The sequence below is a fragment of the Hippopotamus amphibius genome, chromosome 3, assembly GCF_030028045.1.
Source record: "Hippopotamus amphibius kiboko isolate mHipAmp2 chromosome 3, mHipAmp2.hap2, whole genome shotgun sequence".
Lineage (NCBI taxonomy): Eukaryota > Metazoa > Chordata > Mammalia > Artiodactyla > Hippopotamidae > Hippopotamus > Hippopotamus amphibius.
In genome coordinates, this window is record NC_080188.1 from 160,455,184 (window position 1) to 160,476,738 (window position 21,555).

Sequence of the window (21,555 nt, forward strand, 5' to 3'; positions counted from 1 at the left end):
TGTGAGCTGTTAGACACCTACATACCTGGCAGCTGGGGAGACCCCACCCCAGTACTGAAGGCGGGATCTGGGCAGCACACCCCAGCACCCACTACAGCTTTCTCTGACTATCTTGGATGCTGTGGGTGTTTCTCCTACTTGGTCATTTGTCTATTGACTAATTAATACTTATTGTTTGCTTGTTTTACTCAGTTTTTTAAAATGTTTTATAGAATCAAATCCAAAGTCCTTCCCCATTCCAAGATTTAAAAAAGTGTCTATTTTTCTCTACTATTCTCATTTTTGTTCACATTTACATCTTTAATCCTTCTCAAATTTATTTTGATTCAAGGAATAAAGTAGGTATCTTTTGTAATGATAAGGACTAGTTTTCCCAACACCATTTATTAAACAATGCATCTTTTCCCCATGGATGTAAAATGCCATCTTTAGTGAAACTAATTAACTATATTTCATTTCATTTCTAGCTCACTATGATGTTCTATTGATCTGTCCATACTTATACTGGTGTAACACTGGTTTATTCTATTTTTCAGTTGATATGCAGTAAAGTTCACTCCTTGGGATGTACAGTTCTGAGTTTTGCCAAATGCATAGAGTTGTGTAATCACCACAATCAAGATAGAGAAGTTCCATCATTCCTCAAATTCCCTCAGGCTGCCCCTTTGCAGTGAAATCTCACCTCTCCCTTTAACCCCCGCAATCACGGATGTTTTCTGCCCCTGTTTTGCCTTCTCCAGAATACTATATAAGTGGAATCATACAGTACGCAGCCTTGCGAGTCTGGCTTGTTTCACTCAGCATAATGCCTTTACGATCCTTCCACGTAGTTGCATGTGTCAATAGTTCCTTCCATTTTATTGCTGAGCTGTCGTCCATCGTACGAACGTGCCACAGTTTGTGTATTCATTCCCCAGCTGAGGGAAATCTGAGCTGTTTCCAGCTTCTGACAGTGATGAAGAAAGGTGCTGTAAACATTCAGATTTTGTGTGAACATAGGCTTTCATTTCACTTGGATAAATACCCAGGAGTGGGATTTCTAGGTCATACTTTTAATTACCACATATGTGTCTGAATATTGTAATATGTATTCACATATGAAAAGAGTAGTGACTCCCTTATTACCTTATTCTTCTTCTTCATCTTCTTTTTCTCCTCTTCTTCCTCCTCTTTTTATCCCATTAGGATATCAACTGGAGTTACATTAAATATGATGACTGATTTGTGTAGAAAGCCACCTATTTTAGGTCACATTACCTCTTACCAAAGCAACAAGTTCCTAAAACTAAACCACAAGCAGTCTCAATATCTGATAAACAGACAATTTGTGACTTTGCCAATTGTTCCACTGTTAGAGACAAGAGCAAATACCGCTAGCCTTAATTTATATATACTACCAAGTCATTTCCTTTGTGTGCAAGCCATCAAGACCCAGGTGGACCAAATTCCTCTGGGTCAGGTGTGCACACCTGCATGAAATCAGTGGGCAGAGGACCCTGGAATCAGGTCACCAGGAAAACACAGGTGATCCTCAGAACCACCACTAATTGTTCTCAAGGGTAGTCCATCCTCTTTAGAATCTCCTCACCCTGACACATAATTCAGCATAAATTATGGGGAAAAGGCATCTCACGAGGATGCTGGAATTTCCAGGAGGGAAGGGTCCCGTTGAACTCCCCAGGCTCCTTGCTTGGAGACAAGATTACATTTGAGGCACGAGGAACATACATTCTCTGACTTCCTGCAATAGTTACTTCTAATAGGTATCAACACTCACCATCTGTGTCTAAACCAAAACTTTTGTTTTCAACACATTTCCCCCTAGCCTTTCCTTGAAAAGACAGTAGCAAACTCTTGCAAAACTAGAATTACTTGTTCAAAGCCAGCCCTGAGCACAGAGCTTTCATCAGGGTAGGTGATTGCAATTATGTTGTTTATCCATTTAGGCACCCTGAATCTCAGCCACCTCAGGGACTTCCTTTTAGTTTGTTTGTCTCTTTTTGTTAATTGGATAAGATCAGTGAAATGAGATGTCTCTTATGGAATTGCCTGCAAAGAGGAAGTCACTGCAAATGCACCAGTGTGGGATTCTCTGGGATTTGCCAATAGTAAAGGGATGCCCACGGTACTGGAGAAAGTTTGGCTGCTATTCTACATCAGGAAAGAATCCGTTTCTTTTAAGGCTCACAAGGTGCTCTGACTTCCCAGTGTTTTAATCCATCCTATGGTTTTCATCCTACAATGGTGGTCAATCTACAGCATGGTTTTCAGGTAGGACATTTATTCAGTCATCTATGCTTTCATTCAGCTCTTGAGTTGAATTGAGCACCTGCTTTGGGTTGGAAATTAGACAGTCCTTGACATTCAGGCTATTTATGATTGGGTAGAAACTGCAGTTTGGAGATTAAGAGTGAAGGCTCTGAAGTGAAGTCAGGGATGGAGCCAAGCTTTGTGAAAACAACTAACACAGTTTGCGGGGCCCCTTTAAGAAAAAGAACACACTATTATGAACACAAAATTAGGCACAGGGCCTTACAAGGGGCCGGGTAAGTGAAACATCAGCTCATGAGTTTCTCAAAAGCCCCTTCTGAGTCAGGCATGCTTAGGTTTAAAGCCCAGCTGTGTGATCTTGGGCAAGTGACTAAGCTACTCTCTGCCTGCATCCTCATTTGCAAAATGAGAAAAATGATGAGATGATAAAATACACTTCATGGTAGTGTGGGGAGGGCTCCAAAGATGGAGACCAAAAGCATTTAGCCCAGTATATGACCCATGAGAGGTATACAATAAATGTTAGCTATTATTAAGTCTCATTATCAATATGAGATTTCACCCCAATAGGATTTCATATCCACAAAACCTAGCTTCCTGAGCAGAATTTAGGAAAGAGAATGAAGTTCAAGTTCATACATCCTTGCTAATCCAGCTTGTAAACTGTGTGATCGTGTAGCTCAGCCCCACTGGCTACAACCACACCACACACAACGGACGGCAGGCTTTTCTGCCTCTGTGTTAATGTCTCCTTGCCCCAAGAGCTGATTCATTCTGAGGTCATAAAGCATTTATCGTCAAAAACAGTGTATTAATATCTGATTGTGCAATTAAACCAGACCTGTCTAGTTGTGCTTTCTTTGAGTGAAATATGTTCATTCAGCAGAAATGAGAAGAATAAATACAAGCAAGTCTTTTTTTTTTATTCCAGTGTGGAAGGAAAGGATGGGTGATAATAAAACAAGAAAGATCATTTGGAAACTATTAAATTACAGCCTTTGTATTTTCACAGCACATTCCTCTGATTTTGATGCCGCGATGTCCCTATAAAGTAGGTGAATATATGCTTCCATATTGCCAGTATACAGATTTTTAACTTGGCATTCTAATCACATTTTCCTTTTTTTTTTTTCTTTTCAAGATCCAAAACTACCCTTCCCCTCTCCCCTCTCCCCCCCAAAAGAAAGACAAATATTCTCTCTCTAGTAGCCTGTCATGGACATCAGCCCTGAGAGTCCGGTTCTCACCCGTGCCTCCCTCCGAGAGAAGAAGCCAGGGCAATTGGAAAATAACTTGATACGTTATCAGAAAAGACCACTGCTGCTTCCTCCCTTTGAAATTTTGTTTTTGAAATTTTAGTTGATTTTGAAGACGGGGATATATGAAGCGCTTATAAACAAAATACAATTATGCTTTAGTTAACTAGGATCGATGGCAGTTCCGAGGGGTGGCTGGCAGGAGGCAATGACGTAATTATTCCATAATTTTTTTGATAGCCACCTCTAGCCATAGCAAATAGTTACACAGTCTGAGTAGAAACAGCATGCTTTCTGTGTGAACGTGATTTCAGGACAAACTTCCAGCCTCCCTTCCAGCAGATGGCTGGCCCTTAAGCCTCTCCTGTGTAGAAACTATGACTAGAAAAGCAGGCAAGAATGTTCTAGTAATTGAAGTTAATTGAGTTATAAAACAGTAACCAGAAAAACTTATGTGTTTCAGTCTTTGTAGTAGAAACCATGCTCATGAGGTGTTCATTCAGTTCTTGCTTCAGTAGATAGAATGGCCCTAATTGCACACGCTTGTGAAACGAGGCCAAGTCTTACAGCCCAGCCCAATGGCTGGTGCAGAGAAAGCACTTAGCAAATGTTTGATAATATAATTAACTAATAAGGTAGGGAGTGAAACAAAGACAGTATTTAACTAGTTCAGCCATTATCCCTAGTCTTGTCTTCAACTGTGTAACTGACATGAAGCATAAATTATTTGAATGTGATAAAAATACATAATTTTTTTAAAGTCCTATTGCTTGGACTGTATAATTCCTCATTATTTAGGTTCATGTAAAGTCATTCTTTAGGAAGAGATATCGTTTTATAGAAATATTTACATTCAAGTAACCTCCAAAGATGTCTCAGGGGTTTAAAAAAAGACAATAGATATGAGTTAGAAAAAGAAGTGGGTGAACCACCTAATTCATCCAGTCATCAAATATTCCTTGAACATCTGCTGTGTGCCAACCTCAGAGGGTTCATTGGTGAGCAGAACATACATGGTCCCTGCCCTACAGAGCTACAAATGAACATAAACATAATTACAACTTGCAATTAGCTTCTAGGAGGGACATAAATGGGGTGAGGGGGTTGCTAATTGTTTAGGAGGATTGGGAAGTTCTCTTTAAAGAATGACATTTAAGTGAGACGATATAAGAACAGGAATTAGGCAATAAATATCATGGAGACTATTCCCCACAAAGGGATCATCCTATGAGAAGATCATGAGGGAGAAAGAAATTCAGTACATCTTGGGAATTTTACAAAGCACAGAGAGCAAGAGCAAGGTAAGGCAGGGCCAGCTCTGCAGGCCTTGTGGGCCACCTATGGGGCACTGTTCATCACCTCTGATGCTTCCAATCCCCTCTCTTCCTCCCTAACCTGCCCCTGAGCATGCTCCCTGGAGCCTCAGGTGGAGCCGCCATCCTCTCCACTGCCAGCAGCTTCAGAGGATGCCGATCCCACCCCCAGCTTAAGGAGTGGCTCCTGGTTGGTCCAAGCCAATCAGTAAAGTGAGTCTTACTGGGTTAGGGGTGTGCACATGATCTAAAGTGGCCCAATCAGATTGCAGAGAGAAGTTTAGATTCCGCGGCTGGGAAAATCTTCACTATCTCTCTTGTGCCCTTCCAGTTACTCAGCCAAAGGAGGAGTCCACCCTTACTTAGGGGAATCTGGTGCCACATGCAGCAGAGCAGAGGAATGGACAGAACCTGGATTCTAAGTGACATTATTGAGCTGCTGAGTCAACCAACCCCAAATCCTGCCTGAAGTCACCCATATCTCCTTGCTGGTTAAGGTCCTTGAATTTACCAATTATTTCATTTTTTGCCAAAAACCACAACTTTTCTTTCTTTGAGGATCTTTTATTGTTTCATAGAACTGTTCTAATGTATCTCACACCTTGCCTAAAATCTAATTGGTTTAACAGCATTTAATTGAGAATGATTGTAAGGTCAATTTGACATGTGTTTTGTCAAGATGTTCTCATTTTTCAAAATTATATTGGCTATTCTTGAACCTTTTAATTAAAGTTAAAATTTGAAACAGAAAGTAGATTTCCATCAAAAAAAATTCTCAAATTTACTCTTCCCTTGGATTCTTTGGACACTGCTATCCTACCTCCCCCAACTCTCTGGTAAATCCTTCTATCTCTTTGCTGGGTCTCCTTAAAGTTCCAATGTCTAAATGTGGTTGTTGTGCAAGTTTCCTCTGAACTTCTCTCCACACTTGCACTCTGGGAGATCTCACCACCTCCCATGGCTTCCTTCTTTACTTAAGGGTCTGCTCACCAAGTGTTGGCATTTCCCTGTGACACCTCCATATGATGTGCATTTTGAATACCCCCAGTAAACTCACTGGTAATGCAAATAAGTTCCACATTGACGTAGTTTCTCTTTAGCATCAGCAGCTACTCCTGACTTCCCGACTTCAGAAATAGCTGCTTAAAATGTATATGAAGAAGCCAGAGGGTGTCTCACAGAGCCCAAGAACAGGAAGTACATGCAGAACACTGACAGCCTTCAGAGATCCAGGCAGCAGCTCCCAGGCGCGCTCTCAGAAGTCACATCCGCATCCGCTACATTCTTCTCCATATTGCGGACTGGCTTCCTGTGCTCCTTGGTCCATGTTGAAGAACGAGGCCAGAAGCAGGTCACAAACTTGCCTATGCTGCCTTCAACCTCCCAGAGAAAGACAGACATCACTTTCTCAGTTCTAGTGCCAAGCCTAGGAAGAGTTCTGATAAACCCCCCTCAGGTCAGGTGTCCCTAGACAGGGCTTGGCTGTTAGCACACTGGCCTTCACAATAACCATGGAGGGGTGGTGGGGAGTGGGCAGTTCTCAGAAGCAGGGAAGGGCCCATCCCCAGAAGCGGGAGGAGTGCTAGGCTGCCAAAACAGTGGGGCTCCTGGACAAAGACCCTTCCCTGCGAGTGAGGAGACAGCTCTCAGAAAAGGGGTGAAGGAAAGGGGTGAAGGATGTGGCACAGATACCCCCAAATTTTAACCAGGTCAGAGACCTTGGGGTCATTTTTGACTCCTCTCTGTGCCACCAGCCACCCACTTCTCTAATGTCTAATAAGACAGTCCTATTACTTCTTTTGAAATGCTTGCTAGTTGCCCCCCTCTTTCCCTTTCGACTCTAGTTTCCTGGTTTCAGTCCTCATTGCCTAACCTCCTGCACTCTCTAATGACCCCACTGGTTTGCCAGGCTTTCCCCTCCTCCTAACCATTCTGGAGTCAGACTAATCTTCCTGAAATACCACCTCGAAGAGGTTACATCTCAGATTTGAAAAACTCCAGTGTTACCTGGGTGCCTACAGAATAAAGTCCAATCCCTTTGGCTGGCTAGTGGAGACTGTGCCCAGCTGTAATTGGCATCCTTGATTGCCTTCTCAGCACCTGTGACCACCAAAGTCCGTCCATGGAATCTCCTAGCCATGTGCAGGGTATGATTTTACCTACCCTCAGCCTCAGGAGTGGGGTTCCAATGGCTTAAGGCCCCCAACGATGTCCCATTGCCCCGGTTCTAGTGACTGGTTCAGGAAAAGCCATGGAAATAGGTCCACGCCAGCCAGCGTATTTTCCAGGCCAGTGTCACTGGCTCAGGGAACGGTCTGTGAGCCCGGATGACCTACCAGAGTGAACCATGGGAATTCTGCTTGTCAGGCTGAGGCACAGAGGCCATTTTTTTCTTTCTCTTGGACATGAATAGAGAAGCTGATATAGATCTAGGGGCTGCTACCAGCCATCTTCATTCTCAAGAATAGCTGAAAGCAGGGCAATTTGCCGAAAAACAATTTCCTGAAAGCCAATTAGCTGAAAGCCAATTTCTGAATCAAATTAAAAATATATGCATCTTCATTGACTGCTTTAAAAAAGAATATTCCTTCAATTATGTTTTTGGCAAATTGGTCGTTTGGCAGATTGCCTTAGAGCCAGGCCAGTGGGTTTAGGATGACACCTCCAGAAGAAGGATGGAAAGGCACAGAGGCAAGGTCATTGCTGTGGCCTTTGAAATCTGGATTGGGCCTTGCCGGTAGCCTGCTACACATGCCGACTTTTCCCAAACATGAACCAGTCCATTCCAGTTAGAGTTTAACCCAGGTTTGGCAGGGTTTTCTTTTAGGAGCAACTGGAAGCATCCTTACACAACAATGTATCTTTCTTAATGTTTCCAAATTCTGATCTGTGAGCCTTCTGGACACTTGGCTCTATCCACACCAGTCTGCTCCTGTTTCCCCAGATATTCCCTGTGCTTTTCCATTGTCACGACTGTCCTCTTAATACTCCTCCTTCCAGGTCCTCGCCTGTTCCATGTCCTCCTGGCCTTCCAGACAGGAGTCTCTGTCCTCTCCTCAGGCTGCTCCAGCCCTCCGTACCCCATGCTCTCCAGCTTTCTTGGTCCCAAGAATCAAAGACTCGCTTAAGTCCCTTAAGAAGGAACCGAGGCAGCTCGCAGTCATCCCTTCCCATATCCTCTCAAGAGCCTTTCTGGGGACTCCCCTGGTGGTCCTGTGGGTAGGACTCCACTTCCAATGCAGGGGGCCCAGATTCGATCCCTATTCAGAGAACTAGATCCTGCATGCCACAACTGAGTCCACATGCCACAACTAAGAAGCCCGCATGCTGCAACTAAGACCCAGCACAGCCTAAATAAATAAATAAATACATAAACAAATATTAAAGTTAAAAAAAAGAGCCTTCCTGGGTGCCTTCTCATGCTGTTTTCTGCTCTGTCTGCTCTGCTCTCACCTCTCAGTGCCAGCTGTTGTGCCCTTGTAACGCCTGCGTACATACGCCCCTTCGTGGCCCCACTTCTATCTCGGAGGTGGGGGGTGGGTGTTCTTTCTGCCTGTGCTCCTTCAGCTGCTATCTCATTTTCTCCATGGGTCCACATCCAGATTTCCTAAAAAGAATCGATTGGAATAAGCAATCTTTTCACACCAGGCCGTGCCGGGTCTCTGTCTTGCCTAAGGTCGGCCAGTTATCGGTGCAAACACCTGTGGACAGGTGACAGGTTGTGTCGTCCCCATTCTGCTGCCCCTTCCATAGGGTTGAGGGAGGGGAGGCCTGGCAACCTAGAAGTGGGCTGTGGGCACAGCCGGACCAGCCTGGCCTCTCAGGATGCCATCCCATCCATTGGCAATCAATCACACACCCCTTTTGTGTGCTGCTGTTATTTAAAGTGTTGTTGGGACTTCCCTGGTGGTCCAGTTGTTAAGACTCCGCCTTCCAATGCAGGGGGCATGGGTTTGATCGCTGGTCAGGGAACTAAGATCCCACATGCCATGCTGCACAGTGTGGCCAAAAATAATGATAATAATAATAATAATAATAATAATAATAATGAAGTATTGTTTATCTAAATTTGCATATGTTTGTTTCTTATCCCTTCAACTAGATTATACGTGCCCTTAATAATTGAGATGATGGACCTAAATGTCTGTAATAAAATGATAACAATGTGATAGTTACTGAGTATTTACCACGTACCAGGTACAGTCCTAACTGCTTTATTTAGAAAACCCTCAGTCTAAGCCTCAACCATCATCATCCCCACTATACAGATGAGGGAGTTGAGGCCACATCACACAACCAGTCAGAGGATTCTGATTTGAACCCAGCCATGACTTCAGAATCTATGCTCTTAGCCCATGGCTCTTCCTCCTGCTGGTGCTGGCTACATGCTTATTGTAATTGCAGATATTGTGCGGAAAAGGAAAAATGCCTTCTCTCTTTGTGCTGGGTTACTTCTCACTGGCCTGTTTGTTCCAAGAAGACTTACTCTTTGGCCGAAAACCTCTCTTTCACAGTCAGCAAACTAATGCCAGAGAAATATTAACAGAGGGAAAGACAATCTATTTTCAACCCCAAAACTCCCTCTTGGCTTGAAGTGAGTTCATCAGCCAGATGCCCCTCCCTTTCCCCACACTTTGCTGACACTGTTTTGCAGACATCTGGATCCAGGGGCCGTATGCAAGGTGGCTTCTGCGAGCATGCGTGATTGCTCGACAGACGGGGGGCTGGAGCACCAGCCAGGAAATCATCGCCCTTCATGCCAAGTTCAGGGGGCAGAGGAGGGGCATCTTAGGACGGTGGAATGGTGTTGAAGTATCCCCGAGCGGGAACCTAGGCTCTTCCCACCACGGCAGTGAATCCATGAACCCCTAGCACTCCCAGGTCCCCAGTGACACTCCCCTGCCAGAGGTGAGCGTGCCACCCTTCCCCGCTGCCCAGCGCCCCGCCAGGGCCAGTGAAGCCGCAGGCTGTTTAAGGGCCATGTGAACACTCCCAGCCGCCTCCTGAGGCAGGAGGGGGCAGGTTTGTCCACTTTGAAGATGGAGAAGTGAAGGCAGAAGTCTCCTCTGGGACCACACAGGTCTTGCCGTTTGCTGGGAGCTGGGGAAGTGCTCACGTTCTCTGCCAAGGTCTCTTGCAGCTCCAAGGCGCCGCTCCCTCTGCCTGTCTCCCCCCATCCTCATCCCAATAGACCAAGCCTCTGTTCACTACGCAGACGCCCTTCCCATCACTTTCACTTCTTCACGGAGTCCTCCTGTCCCCGGAGCCTTCTGAATCTTGATTTGTACAGAGAGGCGGGGAGGAAAAGGGAAGAGCTGTGGGCCAGAGGGGGCTGGGAGAGGAAGCAGAAGTTCAGCCGACAGTGCCTGAAGGCGGAAGGCATGCCTCAGGCCCGGAGGACGCACACGGGACTGTCTTCCAGCACGGGGACGCACCCGCCAGCGAGGTAGGGTGAGAGGAGGCACATAACATGAACTAGGAAGATCAGGTCTGCAAGAGACTTTAGGACTCATCTTGTCCAAGACTATCTTTTTGTAGTTGAACAAATTGAGGCCCAGAGAGGGGTCATGTCTTGACCAAGGTCACACAGCTAATGAGCGATAAAGCTGAGCCAGAAAACCAGTGCTCCGGACGCCAGGGGCTGCCTCTTATTCATCCACCTGTACAGAAGGCTCCCATGGAGAACGTGCCGGTCGCTTCCCGATACCGTGTCCAAGAAGCTGGACCTCTTCTTAGCTCTTCAAGCCTGCCCGAGGGCCTCAATCCGTCATGTCACAGAGTCTGTTCCACTCAGTTACATCCTTCCCTGCAGCAGCTGATTCTCCCCAAGCAGGCTGCTCTGCGTGGCCGTGGTCAGGGAGGCAGCCGCCCACACCACGGCCCCCGCCCCACGTACAGCCCAGGTGCTTTCTGGGCTCTGCGGCCTGTGTGCCAGGTGGGGTTCCAGCTGCGCCCTGGACTGGGCAGGGGCCCAGGGCCCACAGAGCCCTTCCCCACGCAAACCCAGCCATGCTGGCTGACATGGCTGCTTCCTGCCTTCCAGGCTTCCTGCCCTCCTCCGGGCCTCGGGACATTCCTTGGGGTTTGTTCTGCGTCCTCCTGTTCGCCTGCTACAGCCTCCCATACAGCGGCCGAGTGGGGGTCTTCACGGAGCCCTCCGTCAGCACTGGAGGAGCATCCCCTCCACGCCTTGCTCTCTGGCCAGAATTAACAGACCACCATTTTGAAACCCCAACAGATCTAGACGTGACAGAATGGAAGCTCCAGGGCCTATTGGGCACTCCCCGGCGCCTAGAACTGTTACTTTTCCTCTCCGGGGAGCGTGCTGGTGGGATGTGGGTGAGGATGAGGGGTAGGGCATCAGGATTTGCATTCAAACTGTCTTAGAAATAGCCAGGATGAGTGTCCCAGGAAAAGGCTATTAATAGGTCTCCTTCCACACGCTCAGCTTTCCGGGGCTGGAGCTGTGCAAGAATGAGTCAGCAGATGGAAAGGCTAGTGATGAACGTGGAGAAGCAGAACCACCCCTCCAGCAGGGGAAGTGGAGCTGTGAGACTGCACTTTTCACCAACCTCTGGCGCGTCCCGCCCCGTCCTCCTTCGAGTATGTGATCCGTTCAGCTGGTGCGTTACAGGTGTTGTCAGTTCCAGTTCTGAAACCAGGATTTAAATCAGCAAAAACATCCAGAAAGTCCATCTTCCCCTCCCTTACTTTCTCTTCATTGATGAAGCCGGTGGCCAGGGAAGAGTGCCCGTGCCCTGGGGCGTGGAGGGCTGCATGGGCAGAGTTTTTGCCCGTCTGCATATCTGTGTACCTGCTGCCTCACTCTGGGATGAGCTCCCATTGTAGATTAGACACATGTTGTTGAGGCCCAGGCCCCGTGACAGGCAATTTTACAGATATCTTCCCATCCTCACAATAAGCCCATGAGACCAGGGTATTGGTGTCTTGCTTTCACAGATGGAGAATCAAAGCTGAGAGAGATTAAACTCTTTGGCAAAGAAGCCACAGCCAATTTCACTTATCAAGTGGCTAACATATGCCAGGGGCCCACAGTTTTTTAAGATGGATAAAGATCCTTACTCTGCAGATGAGGAAACCAAGGTTCAGAGGAACAGAGGCAGTCCAGTAAGTAGTGTCATGACTTGATCCTGGGTTTGCCTGATTCCCAAGCTGGTGCCCCCTCCAAGCCGCAGAGCAGCACGGACTCCAGCCACAACTCTGCCTCTAAATCCACCACACCCACTGCCTCTCCAGGAAAGCACCATGCCCTGACTGAATGCCCTGATTGAATGCCCATTAGTCTGGAGGTGCGCAGTATCAGTACTGGGCTGAATGGCCTCCTGGCAGACCTTTCTTTATCACAAATTACACTTTGCCCCTCCATCCTCCTAAAAGCCAGGGACCAGGCAGGGCTGATCCCAAAGTGCCCATTCAGGAGAGTGAAAGTTAAGAGAGTGGTCTAAAGCCCATAGGGATACGAGCAGAACTTACTCTCAGCCTCAGGTTGGAATAAAGTGGCCTTAAAGGTAACAGATATGACATCAACCTGCCAGTTCTGATCACAGCATAAAAGTTCTGTGGCTTATGGTTGGTAAATTTAGATATAGGAATATTTGATTCTCAGGAAAATTGTGTACCAAAGGGGTAGTGAGGGAACAAAGAAGGGGTCTCAATGGGTACTTTAACGTCTAATTTCTAAGACCGTGAAGAGACAATGACAGAGTCCAGAATATTTTTAACACCAGGGAAAAGGTGTAATAAATCAACCTTTCTTTTGAGCCTCTTTCCTCAACCACCTGGTCGAAAACAGCCCTTCTCCTCTCTGTCTTTACTCTGCCTTATTTTTTCATAGCCCTTTTCCCTAACTCACATTACATTATGTATTAACTTGTGTATTTGTTTCTTTCCTACCTCCCCTCTTCCTCATAGGAGTGTAAACTCTGAAAGAACAAGGACTCTGTCTCTTGTCTGCTGCTGCTCCCCAGAGGCTGGAAAGCAGAAGAAGCCCTCAGGAAAGGTGTGTTGAGTGACTGAGCGAATGAGCGCGTGTACCTCGCAGGGTCATTTAACCGCCTAGAGATAGCCTCCATGTTGGTTTCTCTGGGCAATGGGGGTCAGAGTCCTCTACACCTGGCCTCCCCTCTCCCCCGCATCACCCGGATGGAGCATCTCCTAAGGCTCCACTTTTTGGGCGGAAGAGATAGCGACCTGGTGCTTATGAAGAGCCCCATGTTGAGACCTATTAAACCCTGAACAGAGGATGAAAACGATACAGTTCCCGCACCATCTAAGGGAATTCCCATCCTTGAGAGTCTCTGCACTGGAATGTGGCAGGGTCTGAAGCCAATTGTGGAGAGCAGTGAAACTTTCTGGAAAGTGCCCCACCCTCCAGCTACCCACCCCCAGCCTAACCAACCCACCGCCACCCCACAAATCCTGTTTCGTCCATCAATTCCCAGGGCCACAGCCAAACAGCACGTACACAGGGGGTGCGTGTTGTCTCTGTTCCCAGGCCTCGCGGATAACAAGACCCTTGGCGGGCTCAGATGAAAGGGGCTTCTCCTTGCAAAGGCCCCGGTTGCACAATCCCACTGAGCTCCCTGGAGTGGGAAGCTGGTCCCTCTGAACGCGAGATTACCGCCGTGGAGATTAAAGGCTTCCTGTCGGAGACAGCCAGCCTCCAGAGCCAGACAACACTGCAGGCTGGCCGACGGCCCTTTGTCAGGGCCGCTCTTGGCTGTGGGCTGGGTGACTGGCTCCCTCACCGGCCAACCCGCCTGGGGCAAAGTCAAGGTGCCCAGGGCAAAATCGTCCCTTGGCGAGCGTGGAGCTGCGGCCCAAGCGCTTCCTTGGCCTCCCCAGCTCCAGTCTGGGCCACTTTGGCAAGAGCATCTGCCTTGGCATGTCTGATGGGAACAGACTGAAGGTCGCGACTTGCTTACCTTTCCCAAGGCCCCCTGAGAATTTCCGGTGTGTGTTAGAGCGGGGAGCAAGGGCAAGCTGGGGAAACCAGCTCGGGGGACTGTGAGGGCTGGGGAAGGTCACTGCCCCAAGCTTGCCATGTTGACCCCACCATGTCAGACCCTGGTCTCCCAGACTGGTGCCCCAACCTGGCTAAATAGCAAATGCATCTGGAGCTCTTGGTGAGAAAGCAGACCTCAGGCCCCATCCTGTGAGTTCTGACTCCATGCATATGAGGTGGGGCCTAGAAATTTGGGTTTTTACAAAACCCCCAGCCAATTTTGACACTGGTCCAGGGCTCTGCGGGCCAGCCCTCCCCACCACGCCCTCTCCTGAAGCCCAAACGTGCCTTACATGGGGCTGGGAGAGGCAGAAGCCCTGGTACCCAGGGCAGTGGATGCGGTTCCCAAGGGGGCCACGCCGTGCCTGCCAAGCTCCTGACAAAGGCTCAGAGACCATGTCCAGGACCCCTGTGGGATGAGAACATCGTCATCTGCAGAGGCAGAAACCGCTGATACCCAGTGAGACGTGCACACCTGGGGTCGGCTCCGTGGGCCCCAGAGTCCCATGTGCAGTCACGCCACAGTGTGCTGTGTGCACGTGCACAACACGCATGCTCATGTGGGTGGTGGCCCCGGCTGGCTGGGAGCTGTCAGTCCCTTTAACCACAAAGGATTCTCTCTCTAGGGAACTGAGAAAGAGCTGCTGAAGCCTCATGCTGGACCCACTGGAAACATGGCCTCTCCGTCTCATCAACCGCCATCGCTTCAGGACCGCGTCAGGATGAACTCAAAAGGTGCCTTGTGGGGAATGCAGGGCCCCTGAGGCTGGGGAGCCTCCTGCACGCTCACACTCACCACACGTGTGCAGTGCACGTACACACAGGCTCACACCCTCACACCCTTGTTCACATGCTGTCCTGCACACACATCACACACGCGGACACCCAGACACACACTCACTCTCTCTCTCACCGCCCCCCCCCACAATTACACACGCACATTCACTCACAGACGGAGCACGGGGGTGGGTCTCTAGAGCTGAGGTAGGACCTTGTCCCTAGATGTTTCTAAGGGTGTGGAGCAAGTGGGCTCTGCCCTCTCCTGCCCTTGGAAGCAGTTGGAGACGAGGGGAGGCAGAGAAACATCTCTGCGGGCTTCCCTACGCTGCCGGGCAGGGAGGTGCCCACCTTGGCAGCCAGCCTGGGCCACCACCCGCAAGCTCTCCGGAGCCACCCTTTCTTCCCCTTGGCCTCCCCTGCTGCTCCCTGGGGCTCCCCTGGGGCTCAGGTTGGGGTGGACACCACTGCAGCCCTCCGTCTGCTGGGTCAGGGCTGCGGTTGCTGGGGAGGGAGAAATGGAGCTGGGGAAGGGGGAAGGCTGATGTCAAAGGGAAGACAAGCAAGTGGAAGGCACTGCCCATCTCACTGCTCTTTTCTTGAAGACAGGTCTCTCTTCATCACAAGCACAGGGGTCTGGGTCTCTGGGGAGCACTATCCCTGTGTCTCCACTGTGCTCAGCGCTGCCCCCCGACTCCCCGGACCATGAGCCAGGTGGAAGTTTCCAGCTTGATGAGCCAGAGACCCAGATCTTCCAGGTGTTTTACAAACAAGCCCCTCCAAGCTTTCCGTCGGCTCCAGGAAACCTACCCTCCAGGTCCTCCCAAGAGCCTCCCATAAAGAGAGCTTTGTAACCTTTGTTTCCACTAGGCCTCCGGTCCTGGCCTCCACACGCAGACCTCTAGCCCCAGCCAATCACCCACCCCAGGACCAGGCCTTCCTCCTGGCGTGACCCGTGACTGAAGCCACACTGCACAGGCCCAGCAGCCTTGGCCCTGCAGACACAACCCCTGTATCTTCAACAGTCCCTGGATGTCCTCCGGGCTGGAGTGCCAGCCTGGGACTCCCCCAGCACTGGGCCTGCATCCGTGCGTCCTCCCATTGTCCTGCCTGCCTGTGTTCTTGCCAAGAGCCGCCCTGGGGAGGTGGGAGGGGAGGCTTTTGCTCAGCAGCCTCGCTCAGCCCCTCAGATTCCGCCCTGCACTCCCGGAGCCCCCACAGTCCATGGTTTCCTGCAGCTTCTTCATGCATCCTGGATGACTAAGGTCCCTCTTCTGGATTCCCAGCCTGAGCTCCCATCCTGCACCATGACCGCCTCACCGAACGCGGAGTTCACGGCTCCAGCCCAACCCCACCGCACAAGAGTGCGGATGAGAGAAGACTTCTCAGAGCAAGGGCATCCCCACTCCCTGGGACACAGAGGGAGGGTCCTGTGCTGACAGAAGAGGGCGGGCCGGTTGCTTCTGACCGGGGAAGCCGGGAAAATGGGGGATTCCGACGTCACTTGTCATTGACCAGAGACGTCACAGCTCAATTCGGCTCTGGGGCCATACCTGGCAGAATGCCACGAGGAAGCCTGGACCTTCTCCTCTACGCCTACCAAAGCCCTAGCTTCACAACACACATCCCAGAGGGCCCTGGTCCTAATGTTAACACGTGTCTTTCTTTCTTTAACCCTGACACTTACTAGCAGCAACTCCCAGCACCCTAGAGCCTCCCCAGCCCGCCTTGGCCTGGCTGTCTGGGCCCTCTGTTAATGAGACTCTGCATTCTTCGCTGGCTCAGCCCTCCCCAGCCAGGCGCCCGGGCCACGAGAGTAGCCCTTCCCCCAGGGTGGGTGCTGCTAGGAAGCTGGAGGCTGCAGAGTGTTGGTCTCTGCTCGTCCTGGGTCTCAAACCCTCACTGGGACTCCATGATACTTTGGGAGTCGGCACTGAGTTCTCCCAGGATGAAGAAGCCGGGCGTATCTTCACCAAGCCAGGCATTGCTACCCATTCATTCGATGTGTATATGCTGAGTACCTACTTAAAGAGGCAGCAGCATGGTGTGGAGACCAGAGCAGAGATTAAACTCAGTGGGAGCACAGGGTCGGGGCAGGCAAGGAAAGTGGGGTCACGCTGCTCACTTCTGGACAGATGTCAAATGCCTTAGTCTCCTAGATTGTAAACTCCTGAAACCTTTAAGGAGGGCACCATTTACTTATTTATTTATTTATTACATATATATTTATTAAATATATATATATATATGTTTTATTTTGGCTGCACTGGGTCTTAGTTGCAGCATGTGGGATCTTCCTTATGGCATGCATGTGGGATCTAGTTCCCCGACCAGGGATCGAACCCAGGACCCCTACATTGGGAGCACGAAGTCTTACCCACTGGATCACCAGGCAGCTCCCACCATATATATATTTTTAAGTTTCTATAGCACAGCACTAAGTCTAATACATAAGGTTTCCTTAGTAAAGGATTACTGGCTGAATGAATGAAGGCATGCATGGATAAATGAATGAATTGAGGTTCTGGTCCTGTGGACCGTTGTCCTCTAGAAGGAGACCTCCAGTTCTGGGGGAGCAGTAGAGAGCACCTGGTCAGTGCATTCCTGCCACTCCACACCCCCACCCCCCACCCCCACCACCGTCCTTTAATGACTTTGTTTATAGAATTGCGGGTTTTCCGGCTATATGAGGCAGAAGGTTGGATGCTGAGATACCGCAAGAAAAATCACAGTTGTAACTCCTAGAGAGAGAAGAGGCAATGGTGGCCTTGGTGTTTGTTTAGAGAGTAAGTGATGGATGGTTGCGAGTGGCAGTGGGCTTGGGGTTACTCTGATTCTCATGCCTCTACAAAACCTTCTGGAGGAATGCCATTTGGTTCCGGTCTCTCCCATCCTTCCAGAAACACACCTCTACAGCATCAGCGTATGGGGGTGCGTGTGTGTAAATATATCAACAATCAAGGGCCTCCTTAGAATAAATATAGAAAATATGGGCCCCTGGTTAATCTAGTGGGGCTTCCAGACAAGAAACCAAAATGTGAAATACAACGTGGAGTATACAAAACACAGGGTGCACCAATGCTTGGCTAATCGGATCTGTCATGATCGTGTGTTGTGAAATGGAAACTCCATGAGGACAGGGAGTTGGCACCCTCGCATTCCCAGCCGCAGGCACTGTACCCCACACACAGACACAGAGTAGGGGCTCTGCGAGCGTAAGTGGGACGAATGAATGCTGAATGTGAGCTGGCGTCAAAGCACAGAAAATCCAGAATGTAGAAAAAAATCAAGATAAGAAACCAGAACCATCGGCCCCCAAGGAAACAGAACAAATTCAGGGAACTCTAAAATAATTCTGATTTGTAACGTCAGAGCGATCCAAGAAGATGTGACTGCCTCTATAAACACAAACCAGGTGATGTGGGAAAGACATGATTAAAGAAGAAAGGTTCTTGGAAATTAAAATTGTGATTGCTAAAATCAAATATTGAATATAAGGCCTAGAAGAAAAAGGTGAACCGATCTTCCAGAATGTGAGCCCAAAAGAAATAGACAGAGCATCAATCTAAGAAGCCAAACATCCAAGAGAGAAAATAAAGGGAGAAAAATTATCAAATAAATGAGAAATTTTCCCAAATCTGAAAAAAGATTCAAACCTTACGGTTTGAAAGGACCCACCAAGCACCTTACAGGACAAAGGGGTGGGAAGAGCAGCCCTCATCAGTGGACACATCTTCATGGACTTCCCTGGGTCTTCATAGGCAAGTGTAAATGATATTTTGACGAAACACCTTCAGCAGCTCCCTCCTGTCATATTTCCAACGGTGGGCAGGGCCCTGAGCCAGTCCAGCCCAATCTACCCAAGAGGCCAGGGGCAGGCTTGTGGAGACATTATCCTTCTCCTGTCGTGCTTATTGGAACGGCAATAAAAGCAAATAGGTTCCAGCTTGCTGATATATGTGTTTTCCTTTGTTCATTCCCCCTGCAACTGTCCCCCACCCCCGCCCCCGCTGCTAAGTAACTTTATATGACCTTTCCCTGAGAGGTTTAAAAGCATGGAAACTGGAGCCACCCTGTCTGGGTTTGAATCCCTTCTCTGCCTTTTACTAGCTTGGGCAAGTTACTTAACCGCTTTGTGCCTCCGTTTTCGCATCTATAAAATGGGAATGAAAATAGAACCCCCCTCAAAGGGCTGTGAGGATGCAATTGTTAATATGTGTAAGGTAGGTCTAACAGCGCCTATCCTGAGAACAAACACTATATGGATGCTGCTATGATTATTTAAAGACATAAAGATAACCAACAGCAGAACTGCAAAGTGTTGTCAAAATAACCAAGTGGGAGTTGGGTGTGGCCGGGAGTGGAAGGTGCTAGAGATGAGCTAGGTTCCTAGTCTTTTAAGCCAGGGCATTGGTGGACCCTGGGCAGGGTGGACCAATACCTGCCAGGTTACGCTCACCACTGGCAGCTGTGAAGGGACCATCAGTAGAACTGAAACCAGGACCTATGGCAGGTGATTCCCTCTGGAGGTAGGACTGACGGTGACAAGGAAGCTTCTCATTTAAAGTCCTCTGTGCTGTTTGATTTTCCCCACAGATATATTGTATTTATACACTTTTAAAGTACACGCATCATCTCTTATTAGCTTTAAACAAGTTGCCAGGACCAGTGGTGTGAACCCATTGTGTGTATCCACGGGCCAGGGTGAAAGTATTTACATCATGGGAATCACAAATGCTGCAGACCAGGGCCCCTTACTCAGAGAGCTGGGTTATCAGCACACAGCTAGATAGGCTAGTTATCTCTGTGGTAATTTTTAACCCTTTTCATACCTCCTGCTTAAAACTCCAAAGGTCGGAACCCTGGTGAGCCCTTTCACGGTCTGCGTTCACCCTGAGACTTAAGCGGAAGTAGAATTTCATCCTCTGCTCTTCAGGTTGTGTCAGGCCTGCTTGAACCCCTGAGGATCCTGGCATCACAGCCCGGCCAAGGTGTCATCCTGGTGACAGTCCCCTCCTGACATGGTGACAGAGATGTGAACCCTGGGTGCCAGAATTTCATTATCCAAAATTCATGTATTGTGTATCTATCACGTGCCAGGCACTAGGCCCAGTGAGCCCTAGTCCCAGCCACAAGCCCCTTAGGGCTGCTTCCTGCCTCATCAATGGAGCAAAGGGCCTAGAAACTTGGCAGCAGCTGGAAAGTGTAAGCCATTTTAGAAGAGTGGTTCTCAGACTTAAGGGAGCCTCAGAATCACCTGGGAGACTTGCTGCACACAAGTGGCTGAGCCCTGCAGTTTCTGATTCAGTGGCAGTCATGGGTGGAGCCAAAAAATGTGCATTTCCAACAAGTTCCCTGTTGCTGGGATTCTGATGCCGCTGGTCTGGGGACCACACTTAAAGTTCTTAAAGAACTGTTGCCCTAGAGATTCCAAACCAGACCGTGATTCTCTAGGCAGGAAAGAACAATGAGGGGAGGTTTGCATCTCCACCTCATAGATAATTACTTAATTAAAGTCTCCTGGCTCCATTACTGCCCTTAGCCAGTGAACAGGTTGGCTGAGACCAGTTCCCTAGTGTGGATGCAAACACATTTGTGGAAATGCACACACATTTGCATTTACTCACAAGCAATTCCAGACCTCAGTGCTCAGAGCCTCCCTCTAGATCTTTAGTGTTGTGGTTACATCTGGGAGGTCTGCAGTCTTGAAGCCCTGACTTCAGACCCGGCTCTGCCTCTTGCCAGCTGTCAGACCCTGGGCATATTATCCACTCTCTCTGGGCTGTCATGTCTTTCGCTGACAAGAGGGACCAATAATAGCATCAACCTCACGGGACTGTTCTGGGGCACATGCTACATGGCACGATGCATGAGAAGTGCTCAGTGCGTGTATAATACATGCCTGACACTTGGAGACCATCATTAGCCTTGACAGAAGTAACGGTCCTATTGTTATCAATTTGTGTCTCTAACTAAATGTTTATATTAGAGGTGGTTTGGGATTGGGGAATAGAGGGGTGTCTGTTTGTGGTATGCACTCTGTGTCCCACATCAGACTAGCATCTGAGGTCTGGGATGGTCACCTTCCTTCTGTACCTTGTAAGAGTGTCTTGCTCCCAGGGCACGAGACACATGACAGAGAGAACTCTGAGGACTCAGTTGTTCCAGCTCCATGCTGGAAATGCAGAAGGAGTTAAGATTTCCAGGAGAGGTCTCTGGCTCAGAAGTTTCCTTTCTCTGAAATAGCTATTTAAAAAAATAAAAAATAAAAGATAGGAGAAGTTGTGTTTGTGTATGTTTTTATATACACATTTTTACTGCCTACTCCCACTCATCCCATGTACTGTCAAAAGAGGTTTCAAAAAGCGTACATTGTAAATTCCATGTGGCAAAGGGCTCTGTCTGTTCCATGTGCCCCTGTACCCCCAGTGCCAGGCACAGTGCCTGGCGCAGGACTGATATTCAGTAAACGTATGCTGAACAGCTTTTTGATTTGTTAATTAATTGTTTATTGGCTGTGTTGGGTCTTTGTTGCTGTGCCCGGGCTTTCTCTAGTTGCAGAGAGCGGGGGCTACTCTTCATTGTGCTGCGCGGGCTTCTCATTGCAGTGGCTTCTCTTGTTGCAGAGCACAGGCTCTAGGTGTGCGGGCTTCAGTAGTTGTGGCACGTGGGCTCAATAGTTGTGGCTCTCGGGCTGTAGGGCACAGGCTCAGTAGTTGTGGCGCATGGGCTTAGTTGCTCTGTAGCATGTGGAATCTTCCGGGACCAGGGATCAAACCTGTGTCCCCTGCATTGACAGGCAGATTCTTAACCCCTGTGCCACCGGGAAAGTCCTTGATTGACTACTGACCCAAGGGAACGAGCTAGATGCAGAAGTTTGGGAAAGAAAAAAACGAAATTTGACACTGCGTTT